The sequence below is a fragment of the Canis lupus genome, chromosome 4, assembly GCF_011100685.1.
Source record: "Canis lupus familiaris isolate Mischka breed German Shepherd chromosome 4, alternate assembly UU_Cfam_GSD_1.0, whole genome shotgun sequence".
Lineage (NCBI taxonomy): Eukaryota > Metazoa > Chordata > Mammalia > Carnivora > Canidae > Canis > Canis lupus.
The window spans coordinates 39,966,586-39,981,165 of NC_049225.1; the positions used below are offsets into that span (position 1 = coordinate 39,966,586).

Here is a 14,580-nt window from a genome sequence, read left to right on the forward strand (position 1 = left end):
ACAAACCATGAGAGACTCCTAACTCTGGGAAACAAACAAGAGATAGTGGAAGGGGAGGTGGGCAGGGGGATGGGGCGACTGGGTGACGGGCACTGAGGGGGGTACTTGACGGGATGAGCACTGGGTGCTATATGTTGGCAAATCGAACTCCAATAAAAAAAATATACAAAAAAAAAGAATAAGAATTAACCAGACATAGAGGCTGGAGGGAGACCCTGTAGCCTGAGTTTGTGATATAGGTTGTGGCATGTGTAGGGCAAATGAGAGGTCAATGTTGAAGCTTCATTTATGATGTGAGGAGAGTGGGAGATGAGGCCAGGCAGGTTCAGAGAGACCAGATTATCACTGACATTTATGTCCTATGAAGGTGAAATTTATGCTAAAGGTAATGGGGAGCCATTTTTAAAAAATAATTGAGCAGGAATACAGTTGATGAGATGTACATGTCAGATGATTCTTAACTGAAGTGTGAAGCACAGACTAGAAGTGAAACCAGAGTTTAAGTAGACCAGAAAAAAAAAAGACTAATAAAATTCTTGAGCATAAATAAATAAATAAATAAATAAATAAATAAATAAATATTTCTTTAAAAATAAATAAAAATCATTCTCCTGCTTGACTTCAGGTCCTAATTCCCATCCCTTACTGCTTTAGGAGCACTCACTTCACATATCAACTGTACACAAATCCTCTGAGGGACATAATTTTGGACACCAGGTGCAAACAGGCCAGGCCAGGTGTGCTCTACACAACCCAAAGAGCAAGGGCCACGGGGCCTGGAAGTCATCTTTCTACTGACCCCCAGAAGACTACCTCCCTCCTCCAGGCAGCCCCAGACCAGGGAGTACACTGCCTCTGGAGTACCCACCGCCCCCCAGGACTGTCACACAGGCAGGGAAACTAACTTGGCTCCCCACCTGAGCAGAAAGACAGTGAGGGTGACATGGGACACACAGGCACTCAGGCTTTCATCCCCATCCTGAGCCCTGGACTCGAGGCACTTGGATTCCTCCCCTCTTCAAGCTCTCCTTGTCTTACCAGAGTGCCTCTGGAATGCTCAGCAGTCACCAGTTCAACTACCACAGTCCACTGACCCAGAACTCCACTAGGCAGCTCTCCAGACCCATCTTGGATTGTCCCCTCAAAGCCATGTGCCAGCACCACACAATGGGCACTCCAATTTCATCTCCTCCTGGGGGCACAGGCAGCCAGGGCCCAATTTCTAGTTCTGCTGCTGCTGCTAGATAAAATTTGTACTCAGACCTCCAGAGAAAGGAAGCCCTCACCTCCTGGCCACTCTACAGTGCCCCTCCTAACTTTGTGGACAAAATGACCACAAGAAGTGTGTAAACCTGTTCCAGCATTGAGCACAGCTGCTTTTGTCTTCTCAAGAGCCACTCCCTGTCCTACCAGCAAGAACCTCCTAGACTGTGTCATCTTGAAGGCTCCGGTGGGGAGCCGCAGCCACAGTGGTTGGTTGGGGTGGACCCCGAGCACAGCCAGGCCGTGACCCTATGGTAGACTCAGGGGACGGGAGTGCTTTCTTTCCTTCTGTTGGATGCGAGGCGAGGAGCACATGCCACGCCAGGAGCCACCGGGGGAAGGATCTGTTCAAAAGTGGAGTCCATGCATTCCCTTCCCTGTTGCTGGGATTTTGTTCTTGTTGTTTTCTTTTGGTTTTCTGCTTAAGTCAGCTTGAACGGGGTTTTTTCTGTCACTTGCACCCAAAAACACAATAACTGACAGAACACCGATGGGTAAAGTACAGAAGAAAGTGCTCCCAGCTGCAGCTCAGACGCTGATTTGTCATATGGCTTTGGTCAAGGCCCTCAACGTCTAAAGCAAAGGCCGTGGAGAGTCGATATACAGATCTCTTCCCAGGCTCTGAGCGGAAAACACCAAGTTTGCTCTGCCTTTACCCTCTACAGAATTATCTTCAAAAGCCTAGTTCAAACCTCTAGGAAGACTGCCCGTCTCTCCCAAGCTCTTGGAAATTCCTCCCTGCCTTGAATTCCTGCAGGATTTACCTGTCTGTGCCACCTACTTGTTCTTACACTGCCTTGATATTTTTAGGCCACAGTCCACGCATATGTGCTGCATCCCCCAAAATTCCCAAGAGCAACTAAGCACATTACTGTATTCCAAGCACTGTGCTACACCCATTACATACGACACTCACAACCTTCCTGCAGCAGAGGACAGTTATTATCACATTATCCCCACTTTAAAGATGAGGCACAGAAGCTCAAAGGAAAGAAGTCACTTGCCAGAGGTCACCCAGCCAGGCATCCCAGGACAGAGATCCTTTGAGATGGTCAACTTCTAGATCACAGGTGCACTTCCCAGACACACATACCCTCCGCGCAATGATGTTCATCTCCTATTCATTCCTCCCAGACATCTGCTGCTGGACTCAACTGTTGTGAGCAGATTTCAGGAAGGTGCAGGTCAGGCAGGAGGAAAGGCCAGGTGGCCACTGGGGCTGTCTCGCCAGGCAGCCCAGGCCTGCCAGTGGAGGGGCAAGAGCTCTGCTGAATGGCTCCCCCGCCCCCTGGTTCTATCTGCTCAACTCGTCCCCAGCCCCTCTGCACCATTTGGCCAGGAGATGAGGCATCCCTCCCAGGGAATTCTGAGGCAGCTCTCGAGAGCCATGAAGGCAGCTGGCTAACAGATGAGTGATCCTCCCCCTGAAATGAAGAAATCCAGTCTGAAGCAAGAGCTCACACTGTCAATCTGTAACCAAAACAGCCCATACTCTTTACCTGAACCCTGAGCAGGGCCCCCAAATTAAGCTTGTTATCAAAGAGTAAAACAAACCAAAGTGGGGTTTTTTCCCCCCAGAAAAAAAATGGTAGACCAGTTTGAACCTGGATGAAAACCTGAGTATTTTCTAAGACTATGAACAGGAACAAAAATCAGACATTAAAATGTTCTGTGAGGGGGACCTGGTGGGTTCAGTCGGTTAAGCATCTGCCTTCAGCTCAGGTCATGATCCCAGGGGTCCTGGAATCGAGCCCCACGTGGGACTCCCTGCTCAGTGGGGAGACTGCTTCTTCCTCTCCTCCCTACTTCTGCTCTCTGTCTCTCTCTGTCTCTCTCTCAAATAAAATCTTTAAAAAAATGTTCTGTGCATGAAACCAATATTCATCCAACTCAAGCTCTTGATTTGAAAAGACATTCAGGAAGGGGCATTTTACCTCCCTGTGAGGCTTGGTAGAGTATGTAATAGTGTTCTAAGGAACACTGTGTAAAAAATGGAGGCTGGCTTCTTTTTAACATAGGAAAAAAAAAAGTTATTTCATTTTAACCCTCCATAAAGATAAGTGTGAAACTTTCAAAACATTCCATTCCCTTCCTATTGACAAAAGCATTTCAAGGATTGATCCTTTATCATAATATAACCTAAAATCACCAGCTGAGTGGACAGAGCTTTGAGCACATGAGCTCTGGGACTGTGGTCACCAGCAGTCAAGGGCAGGTGTGGCTCCCAGACAGCCTAACTCAGCCCACCTGATGCCAGCCACGGAGCATGTCCCTTTCTAGAAGGTCTGGCCTGCACAAAAGCATCTAACACCAAATTTCATGCCCCTGAAGAAAGGGCCTATCATAAATGTGCCTCTCTTATTCCACTTCAGTCTCTAGACAAGCTACTTTCAAGGTCCCAGAGCAGCAACCAAAGGGTCTGTCAGCTGAAAGTCCCGCAAACCCCAGCCATGAACACATGCTGACCATATTGATCCTAGAGCCTGAAGAAAGAGAACGCAAAGTGGAGAATGGAAAGCTGACTGAATATAAGGTGGAGGAAGGAGCCACCACCACCACCAGCTCTGCATACCATCACACCATAAACATGTGGAAATGATCCTTCCATTGACCAAAAATCAATTACACCTGTTTTAAAAACCAAGCGCTTCCAAATGGCAAACAGTAGTTACCTGGGGGTATGGGAATGCACAGTAGGAGGCAGAGAGAACTAATACTTATTTTACACTCATATCCATCATCCACAGCCCTCATATGGAGTATGCATATGTTGCATTTACAATGTTTAAATTAAAGGCTAAAAATGGGGCACCTGGGGCTCAGTTGGTTGGGCATCCAACTCTTGATTTCAGCTCAGCTCATGATCTCAGGGTTGTGGGATGAAGCCCTGCCATCAGGCTCTGCGCTGGGTGTGGAGGCTGCTTAGGATTCTCTCTTTCCTCATCCCTCTACCCCTCTTCCCCTTCTCTCTCTCTAAAAAATTAAAATAAAGGCTAAAATGCACATATAAACACACACTATGAGCTAAGCACATGGCAAAGGCAAAAATCACAGAGGGAAGGGAGGATGAATTTAATGCATAAAATTGAAAAATCTCTAGTTATAAAAAAAGAAATTACCTTAAACTATGATGAGAGAGGGAAATATTTAAAATAAATAAGCAATTTATAAAAGAAAAACTACAAATAGCCAGTAAACATAAAACATTCATCCTCACTAATAACTGAGAGCATATGATGGAAATCAGATCATATTTTTGCCTCTCAAACTAGCAAATATGTTTCAAATTTTTTTACAGTATTTGTTGATAAGAGGACAGACAGGTATACAACCTCAACCCTCTTCACAGAAGGATAAATTGGTAAAAAACGTTTTTGGAGAGCAATACTGCTAAACCTATTAATAACTGTTGAAATATTCATAAACTCTGACATAGTAATTCCACTTCTAAGCATTTATCCCTAAGGAAAATCACCATGGCTAAAGATACATGTATTTGGATGTCAAGTGAAGCATTGTTTATAAAAGCAAAAAGTTGGAAATAGCCTCACTGTCCAAACAGTGAATGACTAGTTTAATATATTACAGCATTATACACAGGGAATAACTATGCAGCCATTAAAATGATGATAGAGAAAAATATGAAACAACATAGAAATGTTCTTAATACAGTCAGTGAAAAACACTGTTACAAATGGTTTGTACAATATGAACCCACTTTTATAAATAAAGATAGGTATATATATCTGCACTGAATTTTTGAAACCCAATTATAGGCTATTTTAATTTCCTCTTTTACATTTTTCTGCATTTTTTCTAATTAAAAATCTGTATTTTTTAATAAAAAATACCCAGTGCTGAAACACATCCAAGAATCATTCTCAAGTAATCAATCAGGAAACAAACATCTTTAAGTCAAAAAGCTAGGGATCCCTGGGTGGCGCAGTGGTTTGGCGCCTGCCTTTGGCCCAGGGCGCGATCCTGGAGACCCGGGATCGAATCCCACATCGGGCTCCCGGTGCATGGAGCCTGCTTCTCCCTCTGCCTATGTTCTCTGCCTCTCTCTCTCTCACTGTGTGCCTATCATAAATAAATAAAAATTTAAAAAGAAAAAAAAAAGCTAAGAACCAAAGGCATATCAAACAAGATAAAGTAGTATCAATTGTTTCAAATAACCCCTCCTATTAATCTTCTATGCCTTTTTTTTTGTAAGACCACGGAATATAAGTTCATACAGATGAGGTCATTGCATTGCAAAACTTGCTGGACCAGGACAATATTCTAAAATCATAACCTACTCTTACCCATGGAAAAGAAGAAAAGAAGCTTGCTCCCTTATTTTCCTAGAAGAAAACAAATGTATCTTTAAACCTCAAGGTGGAAAGGCAGATTTCATGGGGTTCTGAGAGCAGGATGGCTTGATTTACCACAGATATTGCTTCGTGCCAGTGTGAAATTCAGATTTTCCAAATAATGAAAGGGGTATACTTGAGGAGAAAATTCCATTTGCAATCTGTAAAATATCAGTGTGCCATGGCAAGAAAAGAGATAAAATATCAATGAGGAGGAACTAGAGATCCTCACTGCCCCACAGAGCTTTTCTGGGGCTAGCACACACACTCACATTAATAGTTGCCCAGGAAATGCTGGCTGGATCACACTGGTGGCAGGTTTCACAAGGTTCCTCTCACAACTTCTATCTGATCTCACATCCTCAACCAGAAATATTTTCCCTCTCAGTGGAGGTCAACACAAAATATTTAAGCCACAGGACTGAGATAGACAGGACAACACGACATCTCAATGAAGAGGAAAGTGAGACACATGACAGAAGGGTCAACTGGACATTCATGGCTTAATCCACTTATGCCTCTTCTCCACTGTCAGTATGGAGATCCTCTCAAGCAGGCACTAACCTCCAGAATACTGAAGCACGACTGACAAGTTCATTAATTACTCCTTGTCAGACACACTCATGTGCTGGGAAGAATGTCTCACTGTCCACTTGCATCCTATGGCCGAGTTAGGAAGACATTCAAATATGAATCTGTACCATAATCAAATGAATGACTATCCACACACCAGAATTACATCTCCCATTATTATATTATTGATCCTCCCCAGGATGCAGACAATAGTCCCTTCTGATCTTTGACCTAGCATGTCAAGAGAATTTCATTCGCAATGTACCATTTTTTAACTGAATAATGAGATTGTAAAAGAAATTTATCTTCACTGGCTTTTAACCACCTGGAGATTTTTTCCGCTGTTTGCGCATTTCCTACCAACCAAATCACAGACTGTTCAGACAGCTTATGAGCACAGTACATCATCTAGCTTGGAAATGATCTGCAGCTAAATCTCTCTTCACTATAATTCTCCCAGAAGGGGGTGTTCTGTGTTCTTTTAGAGACCTGTCTGGCAGAAAGCTAAAGAGAAAATTTCCTGAGACAGTTTTCCTACACAAGGTTGGTTCTAGAAGTTTTCGGAGGGGATGGGATGAGAGTGTGTCCGATGTGAAGATGTTGAGCCACCACAGCCAGTAAATGTTTGCTGAATAGGAGGATTACACTAGTGCATGAAGGGTGTTAGTCCTGAGCAGTAGTATAAAAGGGAAGGACAGAAAAAGGCCTTAGGGCCGAGCAGAGTGAGGACACTCAAGATCAGACATAGAAAAGTCAAAAACTTGACCACATCACTTTGTCCCAAATCCCAAATCAAGGTGGCCATATTTAATGATCAGATGAGTTTGGTAAGCAACAATCTTTGAGCGTAAATTATTTAAGAACCACTTTACTAAAAGAATAGGGTTTGTTGTATAAATGTTCTTTGTCAAATACATGATGCTTGCCATTTTTGGCTGGAAATGTGGTTTATACTATTTATACAGAGATTTATGTAACTTTCAGATGACTTTTGTATATATTTGTGAGCATCTGCTCACTCGAGCTTTGCATATGGTCAGCACTGAATATATGTTTGCTGCATAAAGAGATAAATGAATGGCTGCCATTGGAAAGCAAACATTCCCAAACATTTGGCCACAAAACTGGGGGGAATGCTGAAGATCTGATAGGATATGAACCTGATCCACTGTCATACAACCTGAAGAATCCCATCTGGAAATCTCCCCTGAAGAAGACAAAAAAAAAAAAAAAAAAAAAAAAAAAAAAAACCACTATGTAACCTAAGGAGAAAAAGAAGTAGGATGCACTGGGCAGTTTAAGAAATTGAGAATAATGTTCATTTTCTAGCTCATATCCACTAAGGCCAGGCACTGTCAGGTTCTGACTCTGAACCTCCTTTCACTTCCTCCCTGCCCCACACTTCATGAAAGTCCAGAGTGAACGTGTCATCCCTTCACCAGGCATGCCAATACCCAGGACGGCTCTAGTCCAAGGCCGGGCCACAGAACAATACTGACTCTCCCCTGCCAACTCTCCTACGGTATCAGGGATGAGACCCCTCCCAACTTCCCCATCACTTGTCACTTACTGAGGGATTGACGAAAGCTTGAAATGCAAACTCAAGTGAGTTAACTTTCCAAGTCTGGATTTTCTGCTTGGTAAAATGGAGAGAACTCGACTCATCATTATTCACGGAAGGATCCAAGCACAGCATCAGCAAGGAAATACTCATTTACCAATGCCATAGAAGAAAATCTAGAGCATCTCCCTTTACCCCTACTGTGGAATAGTACTAAAAATATCCAGGCTGGTGTTTCTGGGATTTTGCAGTAGGGATGTGGTGAGAATGGAAGGCCAGAAAGATGCTAGCCTCAGCGTCTAGATCACCATCTGGTTGGACCAGGTGTTGTCATCAGCTGAGAGTAGGGAAGAGGGGCAGATTTGGCTAAATCCCATAGCGGATTCATGGAAAGGTGTGAATCCATACCTCCACCCACAGCAGGATGGCCTGAGGGTGGTGGGCAGGCCCACTACTGCACAGATGCAAGGTCAGATAGGGCTCTGTTGAATATTCACTGTTAAAGTAGTTATAAATCTATTTAGATTATTTATTTACATTTCCCAGGAAAATTATAGCCACATCATGTAACACTGCTTCAGAGGAGTGCTTCCCAAGGTGACACCACATAAGCTTCCCTTTCAAAAATAAGTCTGAGGCAGGCATGTAGCTGAGGACCAAGAAGATGCAGCATCCTCACTTCTGGGTTCTGGGGAATTGTCTTTGTTTTGTCTTCCCCCACCTCCACTGGACGCTCAACATCCTACAGACACACGCAGAGTTAAGCAGTTAAATAGGTTTTAGACCACAAACTGGAGAGGTCTAAGTGTATCAGCCCAGGAAAGATTCTGAGAGGGTTTACAGCCTACAAAAATAGCCTGCTTACCTTTGCTTAACCTTTTTTCACACCATGCATATTATTATCCCATAGGACACACCTTGCAAGTTACTGCTCCACATTTTCTAAATTTTACCTTCGGGGAAAATCCAACCACGAAAGAGCTGAATGCTTGGGTCAGAGTGGTTCAGGTTCTCGTGCAATCGTTTTCATTGGAAGGGCCTTGCTTACCTGGCATCTGCCTCCATGGAGGGAATTTTTGGGTGAGGTGTATAAAACTCACTGCTCCGTGTACTGCAGCACTGTGGTGAAGAGATCCTTGACTTCATCACACAGTGTTTCCTCCGTGAAAACCCAGGCTAGAAACCTTTAGTCTTCCATAATCAGACAGATGTTTGGTTCCAGTAAGAACTGTGCTTCTCCTGGGATGCCCGGCTGGCTCAATGGTTGAGCATCTGCCTTCAGCTCAAGTCGTGATCCCAGGGTCCTGGGATCGAGTCCCACAGTAGGCTCCCTTCCCTATAGGGAGCCTGCTTCTCCCTCTGCCTGTGTCTCTGCCTTTCTCTGTGCATCTCTCATGAAGAAATGAATAAATAAATCTTGAAAAAAAGAAGAAGAAGAACTGTGCTTCTCCTAAGTGAGCCAATGTGGGTCCAGTTGCCAGACCACATGAGGCCTCTTGAAGATCATATTTCTGCCTTTGCTTTGGCCACTGCTGAGCTCAGAGTTAGATCTGTAGTTCACCTTTAGAAACTGCACAGGACTTTAAGGCTCAAGCATCTGTGTTCAAGTCTACCCCTGGTAGGTTCTCCTGTGTCATCCTGGTCCCTCTTCACTCTCACATCTTTCTTTACATCGATTGTCCTGCTGTGTTCTGTGAGTTTGCTCCAAGGTCTCCTGAGGAAGGAGGGATGATTCATAGATCTTTCAACACTTCTTTCTTTCCATGAAGATGAAGCAGGGAAGACCATGTGGGCCACAGGACAAGAAGGGCCTCCCTGCAGGAAAACAAACATCTTGCTTATCCCATGGAGAAACACTATGTGTTCTTACGTTGTTTGCTCTTTAGATGTCCAGGTTTTGGTTTTCTGTAATTCTTTCTTTGGGTATAAATTATCAAAAGTGGTGTTTGTACACGGCTTGTCTATTTTAGTTTTAGGACTTTTTTCTTTAATTCTTGTGTACTTAAAACCTGAGTCTATAGGTAGCCCACCTAAATAAAAATCTTAAAGTGGGGCACTTCTCTGAAAATCCAGAAGCCAAATCTGCCCCTCTTCCCTACTCTCAGCTGATGACAACACCTGGTCCAACCAGATGGTGATCTACACGCTGAGGCTAGCATCTTTCTGGCCTTCCATTCTCACCACATCCCTACTGCAAAATCCCAGAAACACCAGCCTGGATATTTTTAGTACTATTCCATAGTAGGGATTAAGGGAGATGCTCTAGATTTTCTTCTATGGCATTGGCAAATGAGTATTTCCTTGCCGATGCTGTGCTTGGATCCTTCCGTGAATAATGATGAGTCGAGTTCTCTCCATTTTACCAAGCAGAAAATCCAGACTTGGAAAGTTAACTCACTTGAGTTTGCATTTCAAGCTTTCGTCAATCCCTCAGTAAGTGACAAGTGATGGGGAAGTTGGGAGGGGTGAGAAACAAAACATTCCACCCAGAATTCCAGGAGCTCTGACAGAAAGGCAGCATGAGGCTAAATTATGGAATGCTTCTGTCATTGCCCCGTTCTTCAGTTCTCTCTTGCATTCCAAAAATCCTCTCTCTGCTCCATCTTTTCCCTCCTAGAAAGGTGCCAAGAGGCCTCTACCACCACTCTTCCCTGACTGCCCCGGACCTCTTAATGTGGTTGGTCTCCCAGGCTTCCACCTTTGTCCTTCCTCTTTCTGTGTCCTCTGCTTCACAATCAAGGACCCTGGCAGGTAGAGGAGCGTGATCAATTAATTCACTCTAAGGCATCTATGACAGCCCTATGTTAACATATTCCTTCTCTCAGACAGAGATGCATTTTTAAAAGAGACCACAGGGAAGCATCCACACCTTGACTCAAAGGAATAAAATTTTGAATGCAGGGCAGTTAGCAGGAGGCTGGGCAAATATTTTCTCAATGGCAGCAGGTTTCCTGGCACCCTGACTGCCCTGCCATGGGAAAGCCTTGGGCCCTATACTGCAGGTTGTAGAAGATGAAACCCATCCCTGTGTCCTCCACCTAGTGCACTGTCATCTTTTATGGCTGGTCTGTAACAAGGGACAGAGCCGTCACTGATGGAGGCTAGCTAGCCTGGAGGTCGGGACTGCAGGAGTCACAGCCCAGAGGAGTCACCCTCACTGGCCTGCCTTGGGCCAACCTGGGCCAGACCCAATAGCTCACTCTTCCCCAGGAACCAGACCTGCCTCCAACAGGCAACTCATCAAAAGGCCTCAACTTCATCGGGTCCCTGCAGCTCACTAGTTGTGGGAGCCACCTGGTTTCCTTGCCGGGTTGAACTTTATGCAGGCAGCCTCCTAGCTGGACATCCAAACTCCCCCACCCCCTAGTGGAGAGAGGAAAGCCATGCGCCTCCCAGCCAGGCCCCAGGCCCTGCTCTTTAGAGTCAAAGCAGCCCTCCACCAGCTAGGTAGAGAGGACTATTGCAGGAAAGAGGAGTAGGCCCTGCCAGACACATTTGTTCCTCCCCAGGCCTCCCCTGAGGGTCTTTGATGACCTTCACACACAGTTTTTCTGGCCTACCGTGATCACACCACGTCTTGGACTATGAGATGTCAAATATGTAAATGAAAATAGAAAAAGTGTGTCCTTGCACTCACTCTCTCAATGGGAGTACAAGGCATTAGGGAACCAGATTCTGGGAGGCTTTACTCTTCCATAATCAGCCAGATGTTTGGGCTGGCCCGGATTATCAGGCCCAACAGAACTCTGCAGTTTCTACTGGGGCTAAATCACCTCAGAGGCCCACATCACCTGCCCTATGGCTGTACCAGCTCCAAGGCCCCAAGGAAGCTAATACTTTTCCCAGGCCAAGAGTGATTTTGACAGTCCATCTTTGGGGTTTAACCTCTGACATACTTGACATGCAGAGTACCTTTGTCTTTGGTTTTGGGGTTTATTTTTGGCTTATTTGTTGCTTTTCCTTAAACTGACAAAAATGTAAGAAAATTCCATTTTCTTGAATTCTTTAGCTGGATGAACATTTGTTCTCAATGACTCACTCTGATACAGGGTTTCAAGGAAAGATGAAATCTTGTCATCTCCAGTGACAAGATGCAGGCTGTCCCAAAGAAAGGAGGGGCACACAAGAACATTCCAGGCATTCACCAGGTCACCTGTTCCTTCAACAAGCATTGGTCTGGCCATTAGGGTAGGAAGGTAAATAAGTCCCCTAAATATGGCCCTCCAGAAGCTCCTCCAAGTCAAGGGAAGGAGGCAGATGGTGGGAGAAGAGTACAGTATTTATGTACCCTGATGGAGGATTGAACAAAGTGGTAGAGAAGGTCATAGAAGATGGCATTTTGTTTGATTCTTGAAAAATGAGCAAAAAAATCCTGAGAAGGGGATTTTTTCAGAGGGAGCCTCACCCTGCCACAAATGTCTGTTACTGACTCAGTGCTCCAAGGCAGGCCAAGATGCCTTTGCTCCCATTCCAGCCCTGAGCCATGGGTCCCTAGAGACTGAGGCTGGCTCTTCTGTTCCCCCTCAAATGACCACTTCCCCTGGATTAAGAATGATGTGGGGCAAATATTGGAGCCAATTTAAAAGTTAGAATACTTCACATAAAACTAATCTTGAATTTGTTGCTTCTCTGGAAAAACTGGAAGATAGGATGATACTGGGCCCATATTCTGGCAGCCAACTCCACGCAGGGGCTGAGTGGGCACTGCCCCCATCACACAGTGCCTGTACCAGTTAGTCTTTGCTATGTTTAAGAAACCACCCCAAATCTTAGTGGCATAAAACAATAATCATTTACTAGCCATGAGTATCTGCAATTTGGATTGAGCCCAACTCAGTGTTTCTTCAGCTGGTCTCACCTAGGCTCACACATATGGCTGTGGCCAGAAGCTGACAGGTGTTGGATGGGATACCCCAATTCTCCTCTACGTGGCCTGTCCAGTGGGCTAACTCAGTGGTCTTCCATCAGCGAGTGAGGGCAAGTCACAGTACACAAGCATTTTTCAAGCCTCTGCCTACATGCCTTTTATTAATGTCCCATTGGTTAAAGCAAGACACAAGATCAGTCAGATTCAGGGGTTAGCAAAATAGACTTTATCTCTTTATCTCTTGATAGGAGAAGCTACATGGAATCAATAGTTATTTTTCCCATGGGCTCTCCAGTTCACCATAATCCCCCACCTTGCAGAAACTGGGAGTCAGCTGCCATTTCTCCTTTAACTTGAAATCCTGATTTTGCCGGGACACCTGCACCCCGATGTTTATAGCAGCAATGTCCACAATAGCCAAACTGTGGAAGGAGTCTCGGTATCCATCGAAAGATGAATGGATAAAGAAGATGTGGTTTATGTATACAATGGAATATTCCTCAGCCATTAGAAATGACAAATACCCACCATTTGCTTCGACGTGGATGGAACTGGAGGGTATTATGCTGAGTGAAATAAGTCAATCGGAGAAGGACAAACATTATATGGTCTCATTCATTTGGGGAATATAAAAAATAGTGAAAGGGAATAAAGGGAAAAGGAGAAAAAATGAGTGGGAAATATCAGAAAGGGAGACAGAACATGAGAGACTCCTAATTCTGGGAAACGAACTAGGGGTGGTAGAAAGGGAGGTGGACGGGGTGGGGAGGGGTGACTGGGTGACAGGCACTGAGGAGGGCACTTGATGGGATGAGCACTGGGTGTTATTCTATATGTTGGCAAACTGAACACCAATAAAAAAATAAATTTATTGGGGATCCCTGGGTGGTGCAGCGATTTAGCGCCTGCCTTTGGCCCAGGGCGTGATCCTGGAGACCCGGGATCGAATCCCACGCGGGGCTCCCGGTGCATGGAGCCTGCTTCTCCCTCTGCCTGTGTCTCTGCCTCTCTCTCTCTCTCTGTGTGTGACTATCATAAATAAATAAATAAATAAATAAATAAATAAATAAATAAATAAATAAAATAAAAATAAATTTATTAAAAAAAAGAAATCCTGGTTTTCTTACATCTGGTCTTCCTCAAAACTTCACTAAACCTGGAACCCTAGAGGCATCCAAATTAAAGAAATGAACCTAAAACTCTGAGCCTATGACTTGGCTAGAACAAGCATGCCTGATCTTTCAACTCATGCATATGGGAAAGCAACCTGGATTTGATGAAACTAAAACCCAGAAAGAGGATCCAAAGTAGTTGGTGAAGGCTCTGTTTGGTGATACCAAAGAAAGGTCAGGATGGCCAAGATCCCAAGTGGTGAATGACAAGGCAGAGAGAACAGCAGGAATGCTGAGACAGTCCAGAATCTCTAGTGAGAAAGGCACATCCACAGAAGAGAGATGCTATGACACAGTGCAGGGTTGGCAAGGTACCCCCTGTAAGAACTCACAAAGAATCATGCAGGCAAAAGAAGAGAAAACTCCCCTTTCACAGGTAATTAGCAAACTGGCTCTGCAGCTGAGAGCACTCGGGCAGCAGAGAGCCAAGCCTGGCATGCCCAGGGAACCGGTGATGCCACACTGTACACTGGCAGGTCATGTAGGGAACCCAAAGGATTGCAAAACAGGATGCTTGGGGATAAAACCTAGTCTGAATAAGCAGAAGTTCCAGTACATAGTACAGAACATCTCCAGATGACGCAAGAGGATGGTCAGGGAGGGCGCAGTCTGTGGAGGGGGGGAGGGAAGGGAGATAAGGGTACCTGTCACAATGAAAACGACTGTCCTCTTCCCTTTTCATGAGAATCATTTGGCTTTTGCTCCCAGGGGTACAAAAGTGTATTGGAAGTTAATACATGTCTTAAGAGATGACACTAGAATTCATATGCTAAAATACACATTGCAATGAAG

General features: G+C 44.8%; 1 long non-coding RNA gene across 7 annotated transcripts in view; it reads right to left on the reverse strand.

Annotated features, from left to right (window-relative positions):
- LOC106558720 overlaps positions 1-14,580 on the reverse strand; it is a 113,322-nt gene that overhangs the window by 82,255 nt on the left and 16,487 nt on the right. For 2 of the 7 annotated variants that reach the window (XR_005358167.1, XR_005358165.1), the window contains exon 3: positions 8,798-9,564. The exons of the other annotated variants lie outside the window; for them this stretch is intronic. This is a non-coding gene — a long non-coding RNA (uncharacterized LOC106558720). The remainder of the gene's footprint in view (positions 1-8,797; positions 9,565-14,580) is intronic. 7 annotated transcript variants of the gene reach the window in all.